This window comes from Loxodonta africana, chromosome 9 (assembly GCF_030014295.1).
Source record: "Loxodonta africana isolate mLoxAfr1 chromosome 9, mLoxAfr1.hap2, whole genome shotgun sequence".
In the NCBI taxonomy this organism is placed as follows: Eukaryota; Metazoa; Chordata; class Mammalia; order Proboscidea; family Elephantidae; genus Loxodonta; species Loxodonta africana.
In genome coordinates, this window is record NC_087350.1 from 3,952,117 (window position 1) to 3,979,870 (window position 27,754).

The 27,754-nt window shown below is 39.8% G+C and overlaps 2 pseudogenes; both read left to right on the forward strand.

Annotated features, from left to right (window-relative positions):
• The first annotated feature begins 12,770 nt into the window (after window positions 1–12,770).
• Window positions 12,771–15,154, forward strand: LOC111748383 (zinc finger protein 793-like; annotated as a pseudogene).
• A 4,545-nt stretch (window positions 15,155–19,699) lies between these two features.
• Window positions 19,700–20,175, forward strand: LOC111748385 (cytochrome c oxidase subunit 7C, mitochondrial-like; annotated as a pseudogene).
• The last annotated feature ends 7,579 nt before the right edge of the window (window positions 20,176–27,754 follow it).

The window sequence follows — 27,754 nt, forward strand, 5'->3', positions numbered from 1 at the left end:
ACCATGTACCCAGTTACCAAGCAGAAACCTGGGCATATTCCCTGATTTTTCCCACTCCCTCACCTTCTATGCCCAAGACCGAAAAACCAGACCATTTGTCACTGAGTTGACCCTGACTCATGGCAACCCCAAGTGTATCGAGTAGAGCTGTGTTCTGTAGGGTTTTCAATAGTTGATTTTTTGAAAGTCGACCATCAGCCATTTCTTCCGAGGCCCTTTTGGGAGGACTTGAACTGCCAATCTTTTGACTAGCAGTTGAGCACATTAACTCTTTGCACCACCCAGGGACTCCTTTTCCTCTCTACTGTTGATTACATTCCAAAGACATCAAGAGGTTTGTAAGACAAAATCTTGAGTATAAATCTACAAAATCACCCTCTTCGTTCACACCCATAAAGAGGCAAAAATGAATAAGACTTTGTCTTTGCCCTCAGGATATACGCAAGCTGTATATGAAGACAAACATGTTATTAAATTTAATATAATGAAAAAAAAAGTATCAAGTATAGTTATTTGGTACAAGCAACAGAAACTGACTCAGGCTAACCTCAGCAAAAAGGGGTATTGGTGGCCAATCTGTTCAACCAGGCTTCAAAAGGGAAACAAAAGCAACTCCAAAGACTCCAGTAACAAGAACTCATATGCTGTCAACTATGGTGGCTGTCATTTGACAATTCAGTTCCAACTGTCTCCCATCTCTGGGGGTCTTTGCTTGAGATTCACTATAAGGGAAAAAAAAAAAATTTAGTCTACCTTGAGTTACATATCAACCTCTGTGGTCAGGGGGACCACAGAGGTCAGGGCATCCTACCATTCACATGGAGTAAGGATTGAAGAATGGAATATTTCCAAAAAGAATCAGACAAAAACAAAAAACACCCATTACACCCTTTGTCTTGGAGGCAGCCAGAAAGAATCTTCTTTTCATACAGATATTCCCAAGAGGCCTCTGACTAATGAAATGCAAATACCATACACACACTCCCCAACGGAACACTACCCAGAATGACATCCAGCACTGCATCCAGAGGCCAGATATCATACCAAACTGAGAGATACAGGTTAGATTATGTTGCTGACCATCTGGATACTTGCTTGCGGTCAGGTGAGCTTTATAAACAGAAGTCCATGTTTTTGAGCCCAAGACAACAAAAGAATCTTTTAATACTTGATTATTGACTCCACCTAATTATTGACAGTCTCTCCAGCAATAAGGAACTTCTATTTAGCATTGAAATTAAGCATAACCATTCCCGGGTTCTAGGTCTGTTCCAAGAGACCTAGTCGCACATTCCTTCCTCTGGTCTTCTTGCCATCACGCCTCCAATTTTGGTCCTTCAAGTACCTGAGAAGAGTCCCTGGATATGTAAATGGTTAACACACTCAGCTGTTAACAAAAAAGCTTGGTGGTTCCAGTTCACCCAGAGGTACCTCAGAAGAAAGGCCTGGTGATCTACTTCCAAAAAGTCGGCCATTGAAAGCTCTCTGGAGCACAGTTCTGCTCTGACACATGTGGGGTCACCATGAGTTGGAATAGACTCAACAGCAGTGGGTGATGGTGGAAGTGCCTGACCATTGACAAGTACAGTGTAAGAGGACTTAAACAAGCATAAGAGAGATTTTCTAGTTTCCCTCTTGCCTTCTACTTCCCCCCTTTCTTTCATTCTTGCTATCTACTTCCCACATCCTGTGAACTGTCACTAGCCAATAAACCACAAGGATTGCAAAAAGAGTAGTTAAGTAAATACTAGTCTCATGATTATCAAGATTGAGTCAACAACCACAAACAAGGGGCATGGAAACAGGAATGATCTCAACCATGAGTTTTGGTTAAAATAAACTGCCGCCAAAGCCAAGAGTGCCAGAACATGTACTGTACTTTCTCCACCCTATAAACACCTTGACCTTGCCTCATCCAGGGCGTCAGTTGGCATACAGCAGCTGAATAAGGCCTTTAACCTCTGTTTAGTCACTTCACTCATTTTCTTTTGATGCTAGTATAGGCATAAACCTGAAGCTCCTCTTGGCTGCTGACAAAGTAGACGTTGAGATACTCTACTCAAAATTATACCTACTTGATCCTTAACAAAATACAAGCCCTTAGCCACTGTGCTACCAGGGCTCCTTCTAGCTGTTTAGTAAGCTAGAGCTGCTATAACAGAAATATCTCAAACAGGGAGTCTTACCAAACAGAAATTTATTTTCTCACAGTCTGGGAGGCTAGAAGTTCAAATTCGGGGCACTGGCTGTAGGGAAAGGCTCTCTCTGTTCACTACAGGGGTAAAATCCTTGTTTCAGCTTCTCAAAGTATTCTTCTCAGTGTCCTTGGGGATCTCCATGTGGCATCTATCTTTCCTCCATTTTGCTTGTCTCTCTGTGCCTAATCTGCTCTTTTATATCTCAAAAGTGAATCGGTTTAAGACATAGCCTACCCTGATATGGCTTCATTAACATAACAAAGAAAACCCTATTCCCAAATGGGATTACATTCACAGATAAGGGATCAGGATTCCAACACATATTTTGGGCAGACACAATTCAATCCATAATATTCCTCCCATTGGCCCCCCAAAATTCGTGTCTTTCCCACATGCAAAACACATTCACCCTATCACCAACATCCCATAAGACTTATCTCATTCCAGCATCAACTCTAAATCCAAAATCTCATCTTCTGAGTCATCTAACTCAAGTGTGGGTGAGATTCTGGGCATATTTGATCCTGGGACAAAATTTCTCCCCATCTGAGAACCTGTGAAACCTAAAATACAAGTTATCTGCTTCCAAAGAACAATGGTGGAGCAGGCACAAGGTAGACATTTCCATTTAAAATGGGAGAAATTGGAGGGAAAGAAGGGTTTACAGGCACCAAAACAACTCCAAAACCAAGCAGAGCAAATTTCATTAACTCTCAAGGTTTGAAAATAATCCTAGGTTTTCCAGGACCATCTGAGCAATGGCCCCACCCTCCAGACTATGAGCATTGGCCATGCTTTATGGATTCTGAGTAGAGGCTCTCTCTATTCACTATGGGGAATAATACTTGTCTCAGCTTCTCAAGCATTCTTCTCAGTGTGCCTTGGTGATCGCCATCTGGCATCTATCTTTTCTCCGTTTTGCTTGCTATTCTGTGTCTAATCTGTTTTTATTTTAATTTTTTTATATCTCAAAAGTAAGTTGAAGAGGAGGCGGAGCCAAGATGGCGGACTAGGCAGATGCTACCTCGGATCCCTCTTACAACAAAGACACGGAAAAACAAGTGAATCGATCACATACATAACAATCTACGAACCCTGAACAACAAACACAGATTTAGAGACGGAGAACGAACTAATACGGGGAAGCAGCGATTGTTTCCAGAGCCTGGAGCCAGCGTACCAGTCAGATAGGGCAGAAGCACAGAGAGCTGCTCCACCCCCCTGAACTAACCCTGGGAGGGGGACCAGCCGGTTCCACGGGTGGCGTGGGACGCAGCCGGTAGGAGAAGTCCCCGGGAGGCAGTGACTGGTCTTGGAGCAGAAAGAGCAGCGTCCGAGCCGGGGAACCGTCCCGCAGGGATTTGGACTGGACGCAGGTACGGCATAAACACGGAGAGTTGCTCCACCCCCCTGAACTAACCCCGGGAAGGGGACCAGCCGGTTCCACGGGTGGCGTGGGACGCAGCCGGTAGGAGAAGTCCCCGGGAGGCAGCGACTGGTATTGGAGCGGGGAGAACAGTGTCCCAGCCGGGACACTCGGTCACTGCACAAGCACGGGGAGCTGCTCCACCCATCTGAACTAACCCCGGGAGGAGGCCCAACTGGTTCTTAGGAGCGGCACGGCCACGCGGCGGGAGGGATGAGAAGTCCCCGGGAGGCAGCGACTGATTTTGGAGTCGAGAGTGCATCGTCCCAGTAGGGGAGCCTTGACGCTGGGCGTGGGGCTGGAAGCGGAGGATCTGACCGTGACTCCAGCGGGCCAGACCCCCCGGGGGCACTCTCCACACAGCCAGCACACATAGGCGACGCGCCCTGTGGGAATCTCAGATATAATAGTCATTCCAAGCAAGACAAGCAACTCTGGCTATATTCTGAGGTGCTACTCTCCTATCTCTCTGTTCCCTCCCCCACCCTCCCCAGGCAGCTTCATTAACATCTGAATAGCCTGAGCCAGACGGAGAACTCTGATAGGGATCTGACTGCATTTTTTTTTTTAGTGGATTTTCGGGAAAAACTAGTTTCCCAGTCATGGCTCGGAGACAACAATCCATATCAAACCACTTAAAGAAGCAGACCATGACAGCTTCTCCAACCCCCCAAACAAAAGAATCAAAATCTTTCCCAAATGAAGATACAATCTTGGAATTATCAGATACAGAATATAAAAAACTAATTTACAGAATGCTTAAAGATATCACAAATGAAATTAGGATAACTGCAGAAAAAGCCAAGGAACACACCGATAAAACTGTTGAAGAACTCAGAAAGATTATTCAAGAACATAGTGGAAAAATTAATAAGTTGCAAGAATCCATAGAGAGACAGCATGTAGAAATCCAAAAGATTAACAATAAAATTACAGAATTAGACAACGCAATAGGAAGTCAGAGGAGCAGACTCGAGCAATTAGAATGCAGACTGGGACATCTGGAGGACCAGGGAATCAACACCAACATAGCTGAAAAAAAATCAGATAAAAGAATTAAAAAAAATGAAAAAACCCTAAGAATTATGTGGGACTCTATAAAGAAGGATAACCTGCGGGTGATTGGAGTCCCAGAACAGGGAGGGGGGACAGAAAACACAGAGAAAATAGTTGAAGAACTCCTGACAGAAAACTTCCCTGACATCATGAAAGACGAAAGGATATCTATCCAAGATGCTCATCGAACCCCATTTAAGATTGATCCAAAAAGAAAAACACCAAGACATATTATCATCAAACTCACCAAAACCAAAGATAAACAGAAAATTTTAAAAGCAGCCAGGGAGAAAAGAAAGGTTTCCTTCAAGGGAGAATCAATAAGAATATGTTCTGACTACTCAGCAGAAACCATGCAGGCAAGAAGGGAATGGGACAACATATACAGAACACTGAAGGAGAAAAACTGCCAGCCAAGGATCATATATCCAGCAAAACTCTCTCTGAAATATGAAGGCGAAATTAAGATATTTACAGACAAACACAAGTTTAGAGAATTTGCAAAAACCAAACCAAAGCTACAAGAAATACTAAAGGATATTGTTTGGTCAGAGAACCAATAATATCAGATGTCAGCACAACACAAGGTCACAAAACAGAACGTCCTGATATCAACTCAAATAGGGAAATCACAAAAACAAACAAATTAAGATTAATTAAAAAAAAAAATACACATAACAGGGAATCATGGAAGTCAATAGGTAAAAGATCACAATAATCAAAAAGAGGGACTAAATACAGGAGGCATTGAACTGCCATATGGAGAGTGATACAAGGCGATATAGAACAATACAAGTTAGGTTTTTACTTAGAAAAATAGGGGTAAATAATAAGGTAACCACAAAAAGGTATAACAACTCTAGAACTCAAGACAAAAACCAAGAAAAACGTAACAACTCAACTAACATAAAGTCAAGCACTATGAAAACGAGGATCTCACAATTTACTAAGAAAAACGCCACAGCACAAAAAAGTATGTGGAAAAATGAAATTGTCAACAACACACATAAAAAGGCATCAAAATGACAGCACTAAAAACTTATTTATCTATGATTACCCTGAATGTAAATGGACTAAATGCACCAATAAAGAGACAGAGAGTCACAGACTGGATAAAGAAACATGATCCATCTATATGCTGCCTACAAGAGACACACCTTAGACTTAGAGACACAAACAAACTAAAACTCAAAGGATGGAAAAAAGTATATCAAGCAAACAATAAGCAAAAAAGAAGAGGAGTAGCAATATTAATTTCTGACAAAATAGACTTTAGACTTAAATCCACCACGAAGGATAAAGAAGGACACTATATAATGATAAAAGGGACAATTGATCAGGAAGACATAACCATATTAAATATTTATGCACCCAATGACAGGGCTGCAAGATACATAAATCAAATTTTAACAGAATTGAAAAGCGAGATAGATACCTCCACAATTATACTAGGAGACTTCAACACACCACTTTCGGAGAAGGACAGGACATCCAGTAAGAAGCTCAACAGAGACACGGAAGATCTAATTACAACAATCAACCAACTTGACCTCATTGACTTATACAGAACTCTCCACCCAACTGCTGCAAAATATACTTTTTTTTCTAGCGCACATGGAACATTCTCTAGAATAGACCACATATTAGGTCATAAAACAAACCTTTGCAGAGTCCAAAACATCGAAGTATTACAAAGCATCTTCTCAGACCACAAGGCAATAAAACTAGAGATCAATAACAGAAAAACTAGGGAAAAGAAATCAAATACTTGGAAAATGAACAATACCCTCCTGAAAAAAGACTGGGTTATAGAAGACATCAAGAAGAGAATAAGGAAATTCATAGAATGCAACGAGAATGAAAACACTTCCTATCAAAACCTCTGGGACACAGCAAAAGCAGTGCTCAGAGGCCAATTTATATCGATAAATGCACACATACAAAAAGAAGAAAGAGCCCAAATCAGAGAACTGTCCCTACAACTTTAACAAATAGAAAGTGAGCAACAAAAGAATCCATCAGGCACCAGAAGAAAACAAATAATAAAAATTAGAGCTGAACTAAATGAATTAGAGAACAGAAAAACAATTGAAAGAATTAACAAAGCCAAAAGCTGGTTCTTTGAAAAAATTAACAAAATTGATAAACCATTGGCTAGACTGACTAAAGAAATACAGGAAAGGAAACAAATAACCCGAATAAGAAATGAGAAGGACCACATCACAACAGAACCAAACGAAATTAAAAGAATCATTTCAGATTATTATGAAAAATTGTACTCTAACAAATTTGAAAACCTAGAAGAAATGGATGAATTCCTGGAAAAACACTACCTACCTAAACTAACACATTCAGAAGTAGAACAACTAAATAGACCCATAACAAAAGAAGAGATTGAAACGGTAATCAAAAAACTCCCAACAAAAAAAAGCCCTGGCCTGGACGGCTTCACTGCAGAGTTCTACCAAACTTTCAGAGAAGAGTTAACACCACTACTACTAAAGGTATTCCAAAGCATAGAAAATGACGGAATACTACCCAACTCATTCTATGAAGCCACCATCTCCCTGATACCAAAACCAGGTAAAGACATTACAAAAAAAGAAACTTATAGACCTATATCCCTCATGAACATTGATGCAAAAATCCTCAACAAAATTCTAGCCAATAGAATCCAACAACACATCAAAAAAATAATTCACCCTGATCAAGTGGGATTTATACCAGGTATGCAAGGCTGGTTTAATATCAGAAAAACCATTAATGTAATCCATCACATAAATAAAACAAAAGACAAAAACCACATGATCTTATCAATTGATGCAGAAAAGGCATTTGACAAAGTCCAACACCCATTCATGATAAAAACTCTTACCAAAATAGGAATTGAAGGAAAATTCCTCAACATAATAAAGGGCATCTATGCAAAGCCAACAGCCAGTATCACTCTAAATGGAGAGAACCTGAAAGCATTTCCCTTGAGAACGGGAACCAGACAAGGATGCCCTTTATCACCGCTCTTATTCAACATCGTGTTGGAAGTCTTAGCCAGGGCAATTAGGCTAGACAAAGAAATAAAAAGTATCCGGATTGGCAAGGAAGAAGTAAAGTTATCACTATTTGCAGATGACATGATTATATACACAGAAAACCCTAAGGAATCCTCCAGAAAACTACTGAAACTAATAGAAGAGTTTGGCAGAGTCTCAGGTTATAAAATAAACATACAAAAATCACTTGGATTCCTCTACATCAACAAAAAGAACACCGAAGAGGAAATAACCAAATCAATACCATTCACAGTAGCCCCCAAGAAGATAAGATACTTAGGAATAAATCTTACCAAGGATGTAAAAGACCTATACAAAGAAAACTACAAAGCTCTACTACAGGAAATTCAAAAGGACATACTTAAGTGGAAAAACATACCCTGCTCATGGATAGGAAGACTTAACATAGTAAAAATGTCTATTCTACCAAAAGCCATCTATACATTTAACGCACTTCTGATCCAAATTCCAATGTCATATTTTAAGGGGATAGAGAAACAAATCACCAATTTCATATGGAAGGGAAAGAAGCCCCGGATAAGCAAAGCATTACTGAAAAAGAAGAAGAAAGTGGGAGGCCTCACCTTACCTGACTTCAGAACCTATTATACAGCCACAGTAGTCAAAACAGCCTGGTATTGGTACAACAACAGACACATAGACCAATGGAACAGAATTGAGAACACAGACATAGATCCATCCACGTATGAGCAGCTGATATTTGACAAAGGACCAGTGTCAATTAATTGGGGAAAAGATAGGCTTTTTAACAAATGGTGCTGGCATAACTGGATATCCATTTGCAAAAAAATGAAACAGGACCCATACCTCACACCATGCACAAAAACTAACTCCAAGTGGATCAAAGACCTAAACATAAAGACTAAAACGATAAAGATCATGGAAGAAAAAATTGGGACAACCCTAGGAGCCCTAATACAAGGTATAAACAGAATACAAAACATTACCAAAAATGATGAAGAGAAACCCGATAACTGGGAGCTCCTAAAAATCAAACACCTATGCTCATCTGAAGACTTCTCCAAAAGAGTAAAAAGACCACCTACAGATTGGGAAAGAATTTTCAGCTATGACATCTCCGACCAGCGCCTGATCTCTAAAATCTACATGATTCTGTCAAAACTCAACCACAAGAAGACAAACAACCCAATCAAGAAGTGGGCAAAGGATATGAACACACATTTCACTAAAGAAGATATTCAGGCAGCCAACAGATACATGAGAAAATGCTCTCGATCATTAGCCATTAGAGAAATGCAAATTAAAACTACAATGAGATTCCATCTCACACCAGCAAGGCTGGCATTAATCCAAAAAACACAAAATACTAAATGTTGGAGAGGCTGCGGAGAGATTGGAACTCTCATACACTGCTGGTGGGAATGTAAAATGGTACAACCACTTTGGAAATCTATCGGGCGTTATCTTAAACAGTTAGAAATAGAACTACCATACAACCCAGAAATCCCACTCCTAGGAACATACCCTAGAGATACAAGAGCCTTCATACAAACAGATATATGCACACCCATGTTTATTGCAGCTCTGTTTACAATAGCAAAAAGCTGGAAGCAACCAAGGTGTCCATCAACGGATGAATGGGTAAATAAATTGTGGTATATTCGCACAATGGAATACTACGCATCGATAAAGAACAGTGACGAATCTCTGAAACATTTCATAACATGGAGGAACCTGGAAGGCATTATGCTGAGCGAAATTAGTCAGAGGCAAAAGGACAATATTGTATAAGACCACTATTATAAGATCTTGAGAAATAGAGTATAAACTGAGAAGAACACATACTTTTGTGGTTACGAGGCGGGGAGGGAGGGAGGGTGGGAGAGGGTTTTTTATTGATTAATCAGTAGATAAGAACTTTTTTTTTTTTTTTAAGAACTGCTTTAGGTGAAGGGAAAGACAACACTCAATACATGGAAGGTCAGCTCAATTGGACTGGACCAAAAGCAAAGAAGTTTCCGGGATAAAATGAAGGCTTCAAAGGTCAGGGGAGCAAGCGCGGGGGTCTGGGGAACATGGTTTGCAGGGACTTCTAAGTCAATTGGCAAAATAATTCTATTATGAAATCATTCTGCATCCTACTTTGAAATGTGGCGTCTGGGGTCTTAAATGCTAACAAGCGGCCATCTAAGATGCAGCAATTGGTCTCAACCCACCTGGAGCAAAGGAAAATGAAGAACACCAAGGACACACGACAACCAAGAGCCCAAGAGACAGAAAGGGCCACATGAACCAGAGACCTACATCATCCTGAGACCAGAAGAACTAGTTGGTGCCCGGCCACAATTGATGACTGCCCTGACAGGGAGCACAGCAGAGGACCCCTGAGGGAGCAGGAGATCAGTGGGATACAGACCCCAAATTCTCATAAAAAGACCAAAGTTAATGGTCTGACTGAGACTGGAGGAATCCCGGCGGCCATGCTCCCCAGACCTTCTGTTGACACAGGACAGGAACCATCCCCGAAGACAACTCATCAGAAATGAAAGGGACTGGTCAGCGGGTGGGAGAGAGACGTTGATGAAGAGTGAGCTAATTATATCAGGTGGACACTTGAGATTGTGTTGGCAACTCTTGTCTGGAGGGGGGATGGGAGGATAGAGAGAGAGGGAAGCTGGCAAAATTGTCAAGAAAGGAGAGACTGAAAGGGCTGACTCAAGAGGGGGAGAGCAAGTGGGAGTAGGGAGTGAGATGTATGTAAACTTATATGTGACAGACTGATTGGATTTGTAAACGTTCACTTGAAGCTTAATAAAAGTTATTTAAAAAAATAAATAAATAAAAATAAAAACAAAAATAAAAATTAAAAAAAAAAAAGTAAGTTGAAGACACGCTCTACACCAATATAGCCTCATCAACATACAAAGAAAACCCTATTCCCACATGGAATTACATGCACAGGTATAGGGGTTATGATTCCAGCACATATTTTTTGGTGAGGCAATTCAGTCCATAACACTAGCAAATCAAATCCAAAAGCATAGTAAAAGGATTATACACCATGAGCGAGTTGGATTTATCCCAGGACTATGGGGGTAGTTCAACGTTAGAAAATCAATCAATGTAATATACCACATTAATAGAATAAAGGAATGCATGACAAAACTCAAATTCACAAAAAAGACCAGAGTTACTGGTCTGATAAAGACTAGAGGAACCCCCAAGACTATGTCTCTAGATACCCTTCTAACTCAGAACTGATGCCACTCCCAAAGTCCACCTTTTAGCTAAAAAAAATTAGAGAGGGCTATAAAGCAAATAACACCCATGAGGAAGGTGCTCCTTAGATCAATCAAGTATACGAGACCAAATGGGTAACACCTGCCCAAAAGAAAGATGAGAAGGCAGGAAGGTGTAGGAAATCAGACAAATGGAAACTGGGAACCCAGGGTGGAAAGGGGGAGAGTGCTGACACATTGCAGGGATTGCAACCAATCTCACGAAACAACCTGTGTATAAGTTTTTGAATGAGAAACTAATTTGCTCTTAAAACTTTCACCTAAACCACAATAAAATCGTTTTTTTAAATGTTTTAAATAAAGGGAAAGAACCACATGATCATCTCAATTGATGCAGAGAAGGCATTTAACAAAAATGTAATGTCTTTTCTTGATAAAAACAATGAACAAGTTACTAATAGAAGGCAAATTCCTCAAATGATAAAGGGCATTTATGAAAAAAACATGGCTAACATCAGACACAATGGAGAAAGACTAAAAAGTTTCCCCTTAAGATCAGGGACAAGACAAGGATGCCCGCTCTCACCACTGCTGTTTGGAAGTTCTAGCCAGACCAATCAAGCAAAAAAAAAAAAAAGTATCCACATTGGGGAGAAGGAAGTAAAACTATCCTTTCTCACAGATTACATGATCTTATTTATATATATAGAAAAGCCCAAAGAACCCACAAGGAAGCCACTGGAACTAATAAATGAATTCATCAAAGTGGCAGGATACAAGGTCAACACACAAAAATCAGCAGGGTTCTTACACACCAGCAATAAACAATGTGAAAAGGAAATTCAGAAAATAATTCCATTTACAATGACATTTAATAGAATAAAATACCTAGGAATGAATTTAACCAAGGAAGTGAAAGACTTGTACACTGAAAACTGCAAAACATTACTGAAAGAAATTAAGAAAACACAAACAAATGGAAAGATATTCCGTGCTTATAGATTGGAAGACTTAATATTGTTAAGTTGTCAGTACTCCCCAAAACAATCTATAAATTCAATGCAATATCTCTCAAAATTCCAACAGCTTTCTTTGCAGAAATGGAAAAGCCAATTCTCAACATATATGGAGCTTCAAGGAACAACAAATAGCCAAAGCAATTTTGAAAAGGAAGATCAAAGTAGGAGGACTCACATTTCCTGATCTTAAAACATAGTATAAAGCTACAGTAATCAAAACAGTCTGGCACTGGTATAATGATAGATGTCATGGATTAAATTGTGTCCCCCAAAATTATGTGTCAACTTGGTTAGGCCATGATTCCCACTACTGCGTGGTTGTCCTCCATTTTGCGATCAGTGTAATTTTTCTGTGTATTATAAATCCTAACCTCTGCCTGTGGTTAATAAGGCAAGATTAAATTATGTTAAAAAGGATTAGGGTGGGATGTAATACCCTTACCCAGGTCATCCCTGATCCAATGTAAAGGGAGTTTCCCTGGGGCATAGCCTGCACCACCTTTTATCTCTCAAGAGACAAAAGGAAAAGGAAGCTAGCAGAGTGGGGACCTCATACTATCCAAGAAAGCAGAGCCAGGAGCAGAGCACGTCCTTTGGACCTGGGGTTCCTGCGCAGAGAATCTCCTAACCCAGGGGAAGATTGATGACAAGGACCTTTGTCCAGAGCCAACAGAGAAAGGCTCCCCCTGGAGCTGATGCCCTAAATTTGGACTTCTAGCCTACTAGACCATGAGAGAATAAACTTCTGTTTGTGAAAGTCATCCACTCGTGGTATTTCTGTTATAGCAGCACTAGATAATTAAGACAATAGACATATAGACCAATGGAATACAATTGATAGTCCAGAAATAAACCACACATATGTAGTCAATTGATTTTTGACAAGGGCGTTAAGTGCATCCAATAGGGAAAATACAGCCTCTTCAATAAATGGTGCAGAGACAACTGGATTTCCACAAGCAAAAGAATAAACCTGGACCCTCACACCATATACAAAAACTAACTAAAAATGGATTGAAGACCTTAATGTAAGATCTGAATTCATAAAACTCCTAGAAGAAAATGTCGGGATAATGCTTTAGGCTCTAATTTCTGATAATCTTAGATATGACACCTAAAGCACAAGCAACAAAAGATAAAATAGATGAACGGATCTCACCAAAATAAAAAGCTTTTGTTCATCAAAAGACTTTACCAAGAAAATTAAACAAAAAAGTCACAATTGAGTCTGTGCACCAGCCACTCCAGATGGGCACAACTGATACCATGGTTCTTTCTGGAAAAAGCGTGGCCATCTGTGACAGCATTGAGGAATGAGCCTGGTTTCTGGAAATCCATTCTGACTCCATTGCTAGGATGGATGTGACCTTGTCTATGGTTAGAAAACAAAGATTTTACTGAGTTCCCTGGGTGTCCTGCAGACCCTTAGATCTTGTCACCTCACTCTCCAGCCCCTGCCAGTCCTCAGGGCACTGAACCTTGGTCACCTCTACAGAAGGCCCTGCCAGGGGCTGTAGCTGAAGGATCCATCCACCAAAGAAGTGTCCAGCTTTCTGACATCCCCAAGATTACAGAAGTCACAGCTGTTTTTCCAAGAATTGCAGAAAATGATTGACTGTCAGCTTCAGCAGAGATCTGTGTCATTCAAGGATGTGGTTGTGGGCTTCACCCAAGAGGAGTGGCACTGGCTCAACCCTGCTCATAGGGCCCTGTACTGGGATGTAACACTGGAGACCTACAGCAACCTTGTCTCAGTGGTCCCTGAACAACAAGGAGCTCAGCACAAGGTCTGTATCATTTCCCTGGGACAGGTTATGAAGGCACCAAGCCAGGAGTGGTACTCAAACTGGATTTCTGAGACAGCATGTCCAGGTTGCTACTGTCAGGAAGACTTCTGGGAAGTTAATGTCCACAGGAAAAGACATCAAGACCTACTTTCGAGACAAGGTGCATTCATCATCAAGAAAACATTGCCCAAGGAAAGAATCCATGGATGTAATAAGTTTGGCAAAATATCTCTTCTGAGAAATGAACTTTTTCTTTCAATTCAAAGCCCAATAACAGGGACCCATGTGGAAAGAGCTTGAAACATAATTTAAACTGGATTGGTTTTAAAAGAAACTGTTTAAAAAAGCAAGGTGAATGCTACAGATATGGAAAATTGTTACAGTTTAGGAATCATGATAGAAGATCTAATGGAGAAAAACCCTGGGAATGCAGTGAATGATATAAACTTTTCAGCCATAACCCAGCACTTAGGTATAAACCAGCAGTAACCAATTTTCTTGTGTACAAATGGGAGAGGATTCCACCTATAAAGAAACCCCACATCTGTACTGAGTGCAGGAAGGCCTTTTGCTATAAGTCTGAATTCCTTAGGCATCAGAGAAGTCACACTGGGGAGAAACCATATGGATGCACTGACTGTGGGAAAGCCTTTTCACATAAGTCAGCCCTCATTAAACACTTGAGAATTTACACCAGGGCAAGAATTTTTGAATGTCTCTTATGTGGGGACGCCTTATCCAAAAGTCACACCACACAGAACATCAGAAGACACATATAAGAGAGAGACATTTTGTGGGAAGCAAATGTGGGAAGTCATTTGGTGAGAAGTCACTCTTCAGTGTACATAGAAAAATGCGCACAGGAGAAAAACCTTATCATTGCAGGGAATGTGGGAAACTCTTTGTCAAAAGTCATGTCTCAATAAACACTGGAGAACTCATACAGGAGAAAAATCCTAGAGGTGCAACGAATGCCACAAAGCTTTCTAGCAGAAGCCAAACCTGAGTAGACATCAGAAAATTCATGCTAGGAGCAATGCCTACAGGAATGAAAATCTAGTAATTGTGGGAAAGCCTTGAGCCAGATATCCAATTTCATTGTGTATCATGGAATTCATCCTTCGAAGGAATCTTAACAATTTAATGAATTTGGGCAAAGTGTTATGCCATAACAGAACTCATGCTCCAATTGTGATACAGACTTTTATAGAAGATACTTTATAAACTATAGAAATGGTCACTCTGGCATATGAAAATTTAAAAATGTATCAATTGGAAGGACAATAGAATAAGAAATATAGGTGAAGAGACTTAAAGTTGTATTGTGCTACATTCTGCAGTGAGCTACATAACAAGCACCATTTCTATTTTGGAATTATAAATGTGAATTTAACATAAATTGTGAATATCAAACACACATGCCATATTGTACATAGAATACCATCAGCAAAGTTTTCTACACTAAATATCACCAATGTCTTTTGGTGTCATAAATATATAAAAACCAATAATAATAATTTGAATAATATGGTCAGCTATTTAAAAATAACTTTAATATACCACCTACATTTTCTCCACCTAATCATAATAAATGTTAGTAGCGATAGCAGTTGTTATTGAGCCCTTTCCTAAATAATAAAACAATGTTTTGTTATAAGTCTTCTGTTAACTTAGCAGAACACTTTATTAAAAACATAGGTACTAATGTTGAAAATGTGAAGTTAAGGACTAGTTTCACAACCTGATATTGACAGAACAAAACATAGTAAACTTGATTACTCAACACACTGACTGTTTGACAAAAAGTAGTGTGACTCTGGTATATTGTGCACAATTCCTCTTTTCTTAGTCTTGCTTAAAATAGCGTACGACATATTAGTAGAAGCAACACTCTTTGCATGGGTCTTATAATTCAGAAATGTTTCATGCAGAGACCAAGGAAGGAGAATTTCTTTATCTTTTGCAAATTAATTCAGCAACTTCCATTTATCTTCCTTATATTTCCTTGCGAACACCCTGGACACTAAATCTCAAGTTTTAAAAAAGTCTTTCTGCTTCCCTGAGCTGCCATGTCATCCATACAAGAAAAAAAATGGCTACTTGGAACCTACATTGTTCAAGATTTGCCCCCTTTTAAAAATGCCTGATTCAGAATGAGAAACAGTCATAATCACAAATATAGAAGTGAGTAAAAGAAGGATACAAGATACCTCATACAGAAGAGTTAACGCCACTACTACTAAAGGTATTTCAGAGCACAGAAAAGGATGGAATACTCCCAAACTCATTCTACGAAGCCAGCAATACCCTGATACCAAAACCAGGTAAAGACACCACACAAAAAGAAAATTATAGACCTATATCCCTCATGAACTTAGATGCAAAAATCCTCAACAAAATTTTAGCCAATAGAATTCAAAAACATATCAAAAAAATAATTCACCATGATCAAGTGAGATTCATACCAGGTATGCAGGGATGGTTCAACATTAGAAAAACAATCAGTGTAATCCATCATATAAATAAAACAAAAGACAAGAACCACATGATCTTATCAACTGATGCAGAAAAGGCATTTGACAAAGCCCAGCACTCATTCATGATAAAAACTCTCAGCAAAATAGGAATAGAAGGAAAATTCCTCAACATAATAAAGGACATTTATACAAAGCCAACAGCCAACATCATCCTAAATGGAGACACTCTGAAAGCATTCCCCTTGAGAATGGGAACCAGACAAGGATGCCTTTTATCATCACTCTTATTCAACATTGTGCTGGAGGTCCTAGCCAGAGCAATTAGGCTAGATAAAGAAATAAAGGGCATCCAAACTGGCAAAGAAGAAATAAAACTATCTCTATTTGCAGATGATACGATTTTATACACAGAAAACCCTAAAGAATCCTCAAGAAAACTATTGAAACTAATAGAAGAGTTCAGCAAAGTATCAGGATATGAGGTAAACACACAACAATCAGTTGGATTCCTTTACACCAATGAAGAGAACATCTAAGAGGAAATCACCAAATTAATACAATTTACAATAGCCTCCAAGAAGATAAATTACTTAAGAATAAATCTTACCAGAGACGTAAAAGACCTATACAAAGAAAACTACAAGACACTACTGCAAGAAACCAAAAAAGACCTACGTAAGTGAAAAAACATACCTTGCTCATGGATAGGAAGACTCAGCATTGTAAAAATGTCTGTTCTACTCAAAGCAATCTATAGATACAATGCAATCTCAATTCAAATACCAATGACATTTTTAACGAGATGGAAAACAAATCACCAACTTCATATGGAAAGAGAAGAGGCCCCGGAAAAGTAAAGCATTAGGGAAAACGCTGGGAGCCAGAATGCATGGCATAAGCAACATAAAAAACATTACTAAAGAAGTACAAACACCAGAAGAGAAACTACATAACTGGGAGCTCCTAAAAATCAAAAACTTATGCTCATCCAAAGACTTAACAAAAGAGTAAAAAGATTACCTACAGACTGGGAAAAAAGTTTTTGCTACAACAATTCCGATCAGCATCTGATCTCTAAAATCTACATGATACTGCAAAAACTGAACTACAAAAAGACAGATAACCCAATTAAGAAATGGGCAAGTATATGAACAGGCACTTCACCAAAGAAGACATTCAGGTGGCTAACATACATGAGGAAATGCTCACGATCATTAGCTATTAGAGAAATCCAGATCGAAACTACAATGAGATGCCATCCCACCCCAACGAGGCTGGCATTAATCCAAAAACACAAAATAAAAAATGTTGGAGAAATTGTGGAGAGACTGGAACACTTACACACTACTGGTGGGAATGTAAAATGGTACGCCACTTTGGAAATCAATTTGGCACTTCCTTAAAAAGCTAGAAATAGAACTACCATACGATCCAGCAATCCCACTCCTTGGAATATATCCTAGAGAAATAAGAGCCTGCACATGAACAGATACATGCACACCCATGTTCACTGCAGCACAGTTTACAATACCAAAAAGATGGAAGCAACTAAGGTGCCCAGTAACAGATGAATGGATAAATAAATTATGGTATATTCACATAATGGAATACTACACAATTAAGAACAATGACGAATCCATGAAACATCTCATAACATGGAGGAACCTGGAAGGCATTATGCTGAGTGAAATTAGTCAGCTGCAAAAGGACAAACATTGTATATAAAAAAAAACAAAACATTGTATAGGACCACTATGATAAGAATTCAAGAAAAAAGTTTAAACACAGAAGAAAATATTCTCTGATTGTTACAAGGGTGGGGAGGGAGGGAGAGGGGAATTCACTAATTAGTAGACAAGAACTATTTTAGATGAAGGGAAAGACAACACACGGTACAGGAGAGGTCAGCAGAACTGGACTAAACCAAAAGCAAAGAAGTTTTGTGAATACAACTGAATAATTTGAAGGCCAGAGTAGCAGGGATCGGGTCTGGGGACCATGGTTTCAGGGGACATGTAGGTGAATTGGCATAATAAAATGTGCTAAGAAAACATTCTGCATACCACTTTGGTGAGTGGCATCTGCATGCTAGCAAGCAGCCATCTAAGATACATCAACTGGTCTCAGCCCACCTGGAGCAAAGGAGAATGAAGAACACCAAAGACATAAGGTAAAGATGAGCCCAAGGGACAGAAAGGGCCACATAAACCAGAGACTACATCAGCCTGAGACTGGAAGAACTAGGTGGTGCCTGGCTACCACCAATCACCGCCCCGACAGGGAACACAACAGAGAGCCCCTGATGGAGCAAGAGAACAGTGGGATGCAGATCTCAAATTCTCATAAAAAGACCAGATTTAACGGTCTGACTGAGACTAGAGGGACTCCGGAGGTCATGGTTCCCTGCCCCTTTGTTAGCCTAAGACTGGAACCATTCCAAAAGCAAACTTTTCACACAGGGATTGGACTGGACTATAAGACAGAAAATGATACTGATGAGGAATGAGCTTCTTGGCTCAAGTAGACACATGAGACTATGTGGGCAGCTCCAGTCTGGAGGCAAGATGAGAAGGCAGAGGGGGACAGGAGCTGGTTGAATGGACACAGTGAATACAACTTGGAGAGGAAGAGTGTGCTGTCTCATTAGGGGGAGAGCAGCTAAGAGTGCATAGCAAGGTGTGTATAAGTTTTTGTATGAGAGGCTGACTTGATTTGTAAATTTTCACTTAAAGCACGATAAATAGAAAAAAAATACCTCATACAACTCAAGATCAACATATTTTAAAACACAATATAGATGCTTTTCTAGCAAAATATAAGTTACGGAAATTGTCATATGAAGTAGAAAAGTTGTTAGAACAATTACCATTAAACAATTTGGAAAAGTGATTAAAAATCTATGATTGAAAAATATCCCAGGCCTAGACGATTTCATGATTAGTTCTATCTAACCTTTCAAGAAGGAGTAATTCCAGTGTTCCTTAAAATATTCAGTCCATGAACTATGCTCCCTAATTTATTTTATGAAGTCAGAATAAATTTAACACTAAAACACAATAAATTGAAAAAAAGAAAATTAAGAGACAACCTACAAATTGGGAAGAAGTTTTTGAAGTCATATATCAGATAAGAGTTTAACATCTAGAACATATAAAGAGCACTCACAAGTTAACAACAAAAAGACAAGCAACGCAATCAAAAAATGGGCAAAGGACTTGAATAGACACTTCACTAAAGAAATACAAATGGCCAACAAGCATATGAAAAGATGCTCCACATCATTAGTCATTAGGTAAATGCAAAACAAAACCACAACGAGCTATCACTTCATGCCCACTAGTGTGGCTATGATTACAAAACGGAAAACAACAGGCATTGGCGAGGACGTGGAGAAAATGGAACCCTCATCCATTGCTAGTGCGAATGCAAAACGGTACCAACACTGGCAGAGCCTCCAACGGCACCATGTTGGGGTAGAGCATGTGGAAATTTCCCACCTCTGTGGTCCGTAGGAGCCACTCTGAGGAGGGCCCAGGGAAGAATTTGCCATTTTCAATGGAAAACAAGTGGTGGTTATTAATTATGATGACTCTACTCTGGAGCTGGATTCGCTGCATCTTTCTTTATAGTAAGACACCAACTGCATAAGAAATAAGGATGTTTAAGCTCATGCATGAAACAGATAAGAAGAGGAGCATTTTAAGAAGTCTAGCCTTTGAAAACTGGATTAAACTATGTTGAACTCACATAGCATACTGGTTATGTTTGCAAATAAACTTGTTACATGAATGCTTAAAAAAAAATGGTACAGACACCATGGGAAACATAACATAGAATTACCATACGATTCAGCAATTCCACTCCTGGGTATATACCCAAAAATAACTTAAAGCAGGTACACAAAATGAAACCTGTACACCAATGCTCACTGCAGCACTATCCTTGATAGCCAAAAGGTGGAAACTGCCTAAATGTCCATCAACAGATGAATGGATAAACAAAATGACAAAATGTGGTACGTACATACAATGGAGTATTACTCGGCAATAAAGAGAACTGAAGTCCTGATACATGCTACAACAGTAATGAATCTTGAATACACTATGCTGAGTGAAATAAGTGAGTCACTTAGATGAAATATCTAGAATAGGCAAGAGACCAAACCTTATTAGTGGTTACAAGGGGTGGTGGAGGGAGGGGGAAAGGAAGGCACAATTCTTGGGGGACACCGAGCTTCTGTTGAGGGTGATGGAAAAATTCAGGAATGGTTAATGGTGATGGTTGGACAGCACGGTGTACATAATTAATGCCACTGAACTGTACATGTGAAGAACATAGAAATGGTAAATGTTTTGTTACCTATATATTTACCACAATAAAAAAATTTTAGTTCCTCAACATACATAAGGGCATATATGCAAAACCAACAGCACACATTATTCTCAATGGAGAAAGGCCAATAGCCTTCCCCTTGAGAACGGGAATGAGACAAGGAAAACCACTGTCACCACTCTTACTCAATATTGTACTGGAAGTTTTGGCAAGAAAGGGAAATAAAGGGCATCCAAATTGGAAAGGAAGAAAAGTAAAACTATCTCTATTCTCAAACGACATGACCTTACACATAGAAAACCCCAGAATTCCATAAGAAAGTTACTGGCTCTAATAGAAGGATTCAGCAAAGTGGCAGGGTAAAAGAAGACTTCTTTCCTTCTCTGTTGTCCTTCAGAGTCACCAAACATGGATCCAGTGCCTCAGCTGTCCGTTTCTTTTATGTGCTGCCATATCCTTACATCAGGTCCCTTTGTTGGTAGTAGGGATCGCTTCGCGCAGCCATATATATGGGTTGAGGGAAAGCTGGAGGAACGGCAGTGGGACATAGGCACCTAGAGAGTGTGAATGATGCCATCCAATGACACCCACACATCCATTGTGTTTTCAGGGACTTATCAGACCCACTTCAGTATTTACTGCTTCCACATGATGATGCAGTATTCCTGGACACAGTCAATTTTAAGGCTAGGCTAATAAATTAGAGCCCAAATAATGGTGGGTAGCTGGGACCACCTGAGCCTGCGAGCACAGATGAAGTCTGCACTCATCATAGATGCATATCCACAAGCCTTTACTGCCACATTTAACTCCTTCGTCTATATGTTATGTCAAGATCTCCGGGCCTATGATGTCACTTTGCTTGAGCCAGAATTTGGTCTAGGTTTGTATCAACCAACCCAGCATACTGCTAGATTCACAGCCAGTTGCAAGCTCTGGTGAGGACAGGACGTAAACAACGTCAGCCCGATGCAAAATGAGGTGTACCTTTCTCAGTCTGCCACCACTGAAGTCTATCTCCTCAAGTGCTCCTCAGATCTTCGGTAACATAAATCAGTGAATTCCTGCAGCTCCTTCTCTCTCTTACTCTGAATCTGTAGCACATGAACACACACACACACACACACACAAACCAGACAGGTTAAGTTTAAATTCTGGCTATTTAGCTGCTGTTAGAGCAGGGCAACTTTTGGCTTTTGCTCCAAGGAGAGACAGCTTCACCCAGCTAGGGAAGCATAAGGAGGGCCATAAGAGAGAATCCGGGGTTCTCCAGTCTTCCTAATCTTCCCAGATAATACCATGCCAATTTCAGGAAGCCCATCCTCTCCTCACCAGTGCTCTACTTTTATTTAAGAATCTTGGTGAAATTGTGAATTCAGCTTTAATTCCAGAACCTGCAAAACAGTCTAATATTGACTTTTTGGATGTCAAGGCCAAAGCACCAAGGATTCTATCAGGACACCAAGTAAAGACCCTGATATTTATGTCATGCCTCTCAAGATAATTGAGATTTTCAGTGTTCTTTTCTCACTTTAAATCAGCTCATGAGTCAGAAGCAATAATGATACCCTACAACCTCAGCTGCTCTCATCTGCCATAAAGTGGTCTGTGTAGTAATTAGTTGGGGTCTTCAGCTCTCCTTCAGTATATTCCTACTCTCAGGGAACCAAAGGCAATAAATAACCTGATTAGCTGGCTTACCACTGTGCACCATAAGCAACTCCATTCATACCCCAAAGAATGAATGGGAATCACATCTCAGTCAAATAAACAATTCCAAACATTGACATTTCCTTTGGGATCTGTTGCCTGTAATGCACTCCTGTGAACTTGTCTTTTAATCATTAACGTTGTCTCCTTAAGGTTGTCTTAGTTTCCCAGTACTGCTGTAACACAAATACCACAATGGGTGGCTTTAAAGGACAGAAATATATTTTCTCACAGCTCTAGAGGTTAATGTCCTAATCAGGATGATGGCTGTGTCAATTCCTTCCTTGTTAGTAACCTAGGGCACTCCTTGGTTTCTGAGCAATCCTCACATGATATCTGTCTTTCCCTGGGTGCATATGCCTGTGTGTCTAATCTGCGGGTCTAATCTGTGTAGCTAATCTTTTTTTATTTTATTGTTGAAAGTATACAGAGCAAAACATGCACCAATTCAACAATTTCTACGTGTACAGTTCAGTGACACTGATTACATTCTCCAAGTTGTGCAACAATTCTCACCTTCTGTGATGGTTAATGTTATGTGTCAACTTGGCGAGGCCATGATTCTCAGTGGCTTGGCAGACATTATGTAATCGTCCTCTATTTTGTCATCTGATATGAACAGCCAATCAGTTGGAAAGGGCGTTTCCTTGCGGGTGTGGCCTGCATCCAACAGCTAAGAATGCACTCTCCCTCAATCCTTCATTTGTCTCATCATCCTCAGACCTTTGGTTGTTGGGATGTGAGAAGCCTTCAGCCTGCCACCTGACCTGCGGATTTTGGATTTGCCAGCTCCCACAACCCCATGAGCCAGCACCTGCCACCTGACCTGCAGATTTTGCGTTCATCAGCCCCTGCAATCATGTGAGTCAGGAGAAGCCTCCAGCCTGCTGCCCAATCCACAGATTTGGGACTTTCCAGCCTCCCTAATTGCATGAGCCATTTCCTTTAAATAAATCTATGTATATTTATATATACACTTCATTTGTTTTGCTCCTCTAGAGAATTCAGCCTAAAACTCCCTCCTTTTCTGAATTATTCCTCCCCCATAAATACAAACTCACTGCCCCCCAAGCATTTTATGTGACCTTTTCAATTGCTGTTATCAGTTTGATCCCATATAGATAGTTCTTCAAAAGAGCTGATGTTCAATGCGATCATTTTTTTTTTCTTTAACAGATGTTAGCCTATTTTTTGTTTGGTTCCCTACACTGTACATAGGTGTTAGTATGGGAGATTTTTGAATATATATATTTCATTTTGGAAAAAAAAATTAAAGCGAGTATTTTTAAATCCACATAGCTTAAATTAAAAATAAGAATTAATTACTATAACATTTTTCCAGTCATAAATACAATAACTTGATTTGTGTTTTCATTCAGTTCCTTCCTTCCTTCCTTTTTTCTTTCCTTCCTTTTTTCCCTCCTTCCTTCCTGGTTCCTTCCTTCCTTCCTCCCTCTCTCCCTGCCTGCCTGCCTGCCTGACTTCCTTCCTTCCTTCCTCTTTCTCTGTCTAATAGAGGTAGTATAATGCCTCTCTAATGTTTGAGAGTGTAGTGTCTGGAATCTAGACTTGTGGGGGGTTTGATCACAACTCCACCACCTCTCTAAGCATCAGTTTTCTATCTGTAATGTGATACCATAGGTTGATAGCAGACTTAGAAAAGCACCCAGCACATTGTAAGCCTATAGTGTATGTACATATTACTATTTTATGTTATTTCATTTTATGTTATACCACAGATTCTCTTTCTGGAAAATATCAGAAGTAATAATGGAAGTGCAGATTTTTCATGTCTATATATGAACAATATGAAACAAGTCTGATAAATTAAAAAAAAAAATTTTTTGTGCTTTAAGTGAAAGTTTACAAACCAAGTCAGTCTCTCACAGAAAAACTTATATACACCTTGTTATATACTCCTAGTTGCTTTCCCTCTAATGAGACGGCACACTCCTTCCCTCCACTATTTTTGTGTCCATTCGGCCAGCTTCTACCCCCCTCTGCCCTCTCATCTCTTCTCCAGACAGGAGATGCCCACATAGTCTCACGCATCTACTTGATTCAAGGAGCTCACTCTTCACCAGCATCATTTTCTATCCCATAGTCCAGTCCAATCTCTGTCTGAGGAGTTGGCTTCGGGAATAGGAAGGAACAAAATGTATGGGGACCATGACCTCTGAGGTCCTTCTAGTCTCAGTCAGACCATTAAGTCTGATCTTTGTACAAGAATTTGGGGTCTGCATCCCACTGCTCTTCTGCTCCCTCAGGGGTTCTCTGTTGGTTCACTGTCATGGCAGTCATCAGTTGTAGCCAGGCGCCATCTAGTTCTTTTGGTCTCAGGCTGATGTAGTCTCTGGTTTATGCGGCCCTTTCTGTCTCTTGGGCTCATAATTACCCTGTATCTTAGGTGTTCTTCATTCTCCTTCGCTCCAGGTGGGTTGAGACCAACTGATGCATCTTAGATGGCTGCTTGCTAGCATTTAAGACCCCAGGCGCCACTCTCCAAAGTGGGATGCAGAATGTTTTCTTAATAGATCTTATTATGCCAATTGACTTAGAAGTCCCCTGAAACCATGGTCCCCAAGCCCTTGTCCCTGCTACGCTGGCCTTCGAAGCATTCCGTTTTTTCAGGAAACTTCTTTGCTTTTGGTTTAGTCCAGTTGTGCTAACCTCTCCTGTATTGTGTGTTGTCTTTCCTTTCACCTAAAATAGTTCTTATCTACTATTTGATTAGTGAAAACCCCTCTCCTTCCCTCCCTCGCTGCTGTCGTAACCATCAAAGAATATTTCCTTCTCTGTTTAAACTATTTTTCAAGTTCTTATAATAGTGCTCTCATACAATATTTGTCCTTTTGCAACTGACAATTTCACTCAGCATAATGTCTTCCAGATTCCTCCATGTTTTGAAATGTTTCACGGATTCATCATTGTTCTTTATCAATGCATAGTATTCCATTGTGTGAATATACCATAATTTATTTATCCATTCATCTGTTGATGGGCACCTTGGTTGCTTCCATCTTCTTGCTATTGTAAAGAGTGCTGCAATAAACATGGGTGTGCATATATCTGTTCGTGTAAAGGCTCTTATTTCTCTAGGATATATTCCAAGGAGTGGGATTGCTGGATCATATGGTAGTTCTATTTCTAGCTTTTTAAGAAAGCGCCAAATCGATTTCCAAAGTGGTTGTACCATTTGACATTCCCACCAGCAGTGTAGAAGTGTTCCAGTCTCTCCACAACCTCTCCAACATTGATTACTTTGTGTTTTTTGGATTAATGCCAGCCTTGTTGGAGCGAGATGGTATCTCATGATAGTTTTGATCTGGATTTCTCTAATGGCTAATGATCGTGAGCATTTTTTCATGTATCTGTTAGCCGCCTGAATGTCTTCTTTAGTGAAGTGTTGGTTCATATCCTTTGCCTATTTTTTAATTGGGTTATTTGTCTTTTCGTAGTTGAGTTTTTGCAGTATCATGTAGATTTTAGCGCTCAGATGCTGATCAGAAATGTCATGGCTAAAAACTTTTTCCCAGTCTGTAGGTAATCTTTTTACTCTTTTTGTGAAGTCTTTGGATGAGCATAGGTGTTTGGTTTTTAGGAGCTCCCAGTTATCTAGTTTCTCTTCTGCATTGTTAGTAATGTTTTGTACCTGTTTATGCCATGTATTAGGGCTCCTAGCATTGTCCCTATTTTTTCTTCCATGATCTTTATCATTTTAGATTTTATATTTAGGTCTTTGATCCATTTTGAGTTAGTTTTTGTGCATGGTGTGAGGTATGGGTCTTGTTTCACTTTTTTGCAGATGGATGTTCAGTTATGCCAGCACCATTTGTTAAAGAGACTGTCTTTTCCCCATTTAACTGACTTTGGGCCTTTGTCAAATATCAGCTGCTCATATGTGGATGGATTTATGTCTGGATTCTCAATTCTGTTCTATTGGTCTATGTATCTGTTGTTGTACCAGTACCAGGCTGTTTTGACCACGGTGATGGTATAATAGGTTCTAAAATCAGGCCGTGTGAGGCCTCCTACTTTGTTCTTCTTTTTCAGTAATGCTTTAGTTAGCTGGGGCCTCTTTCCCTTCCATAGGAAGTTGGTGATTTGTTTCTCCAGCTCATTAAAAAATGTTGTTGGAATTTGGATCGGAATTGCACTGTATCTATAAATGGGTTTTGGTAGAACAGACATTTTTATAATGTTAAGTCTCCCTATCCATAAGCAAGGTATGTTTTTCCACTTAGGTAGGTCTCTTTTGGTTTCTTGCAGTAGTGTCTTGTAGTTTTCTTTGTATAGTGCAATCATTCTTTAATAAATAAACTAAACTATTGTTTGGTTTAAAGACTTCAGGGAATACTTTTTATTTGAAGTTTAAGGTTAAAGATTGTCTCAGACCAACACTTTCAGGGGTTTGTCCAGCTTCAATGGTTCCAAAAAGTCTAGATTCCATGAAAATTTGGAATTCAGTTCCACATTTTTCCTGCTTTTTATCAAGATTCTTCCACAGAAAGCTTTGATCAAAATATCCAGTAATTATAACCAGCACCATCCAGTTCTTCTGGTCTCGTGGCAAAGGAGGCAGTTGTTCACGAAGGTGCTTAGGCATGCATTGCATTTTCTCCTCTTATTCATGACTCTCCCTCTTCCTCTGCTGTTGCAGGAGAATAGAGGCCAATTGTACCTTGTATGGCCACTTGCAAGATTTTAAGACCTCAGGCACTATGCCAAAAAATAGGAGGTAGAAAAGAAGCACTAAAAACAGTACTAGATCAATTACCTGGGACGTCCCATGGGACCATGACCTTAATCCTCCAAACTAAGAAATCAAATCCCACGAGGTATTAATCTGCTCTTTTTATAACTCAGAAGTGATTAGGTTTAGGACACATCTACAGTGAAGTGACCTCATTAACATAACATAGAAAATACTATTTCCAAATAGGATTATATCTACAGGTATAAGGGTTAAGATTCCAGTATATATTTGGGGGGATACAATTTAATCCATAACAAGCTATCTAAAAAAGGACATTATCACTGGGCTACTCATAGGCTCAAAGAGAAAGCTGAGAAGAGGAACACGAGTGGCTCTAGGGATCTCAGGGGAAAGGAAATCTGTGGTCCATTTTTATGGATTGCCATTGATGACTTAGGTTCATCTGCTTTCCCTTGTTACCTCACAACATTCAGCTAGCTGCCCAGAAGAGAGAATTTAAATTGCCTAGATTATACCATGTGTTCTCCCATGTGGCTGAGGGTTAGGACCCAGGTTTAGTGACCAACTTGAATCAAATGGAAGCTCCCCAAAGAAAGACGTACTAGGAAGTAAAAAATAGAAGGTGTTCATTACAGGGCTATTATGGGGGCAAGGATGGCGAGACTGCATCTTACATACTTTGGACATGTTGTCAGGAGGGATCAGTCCCTGGAGAAGGACATCATGCTTGGAAGAGTACAGGGTCAGAGGAAAAGAGGAAG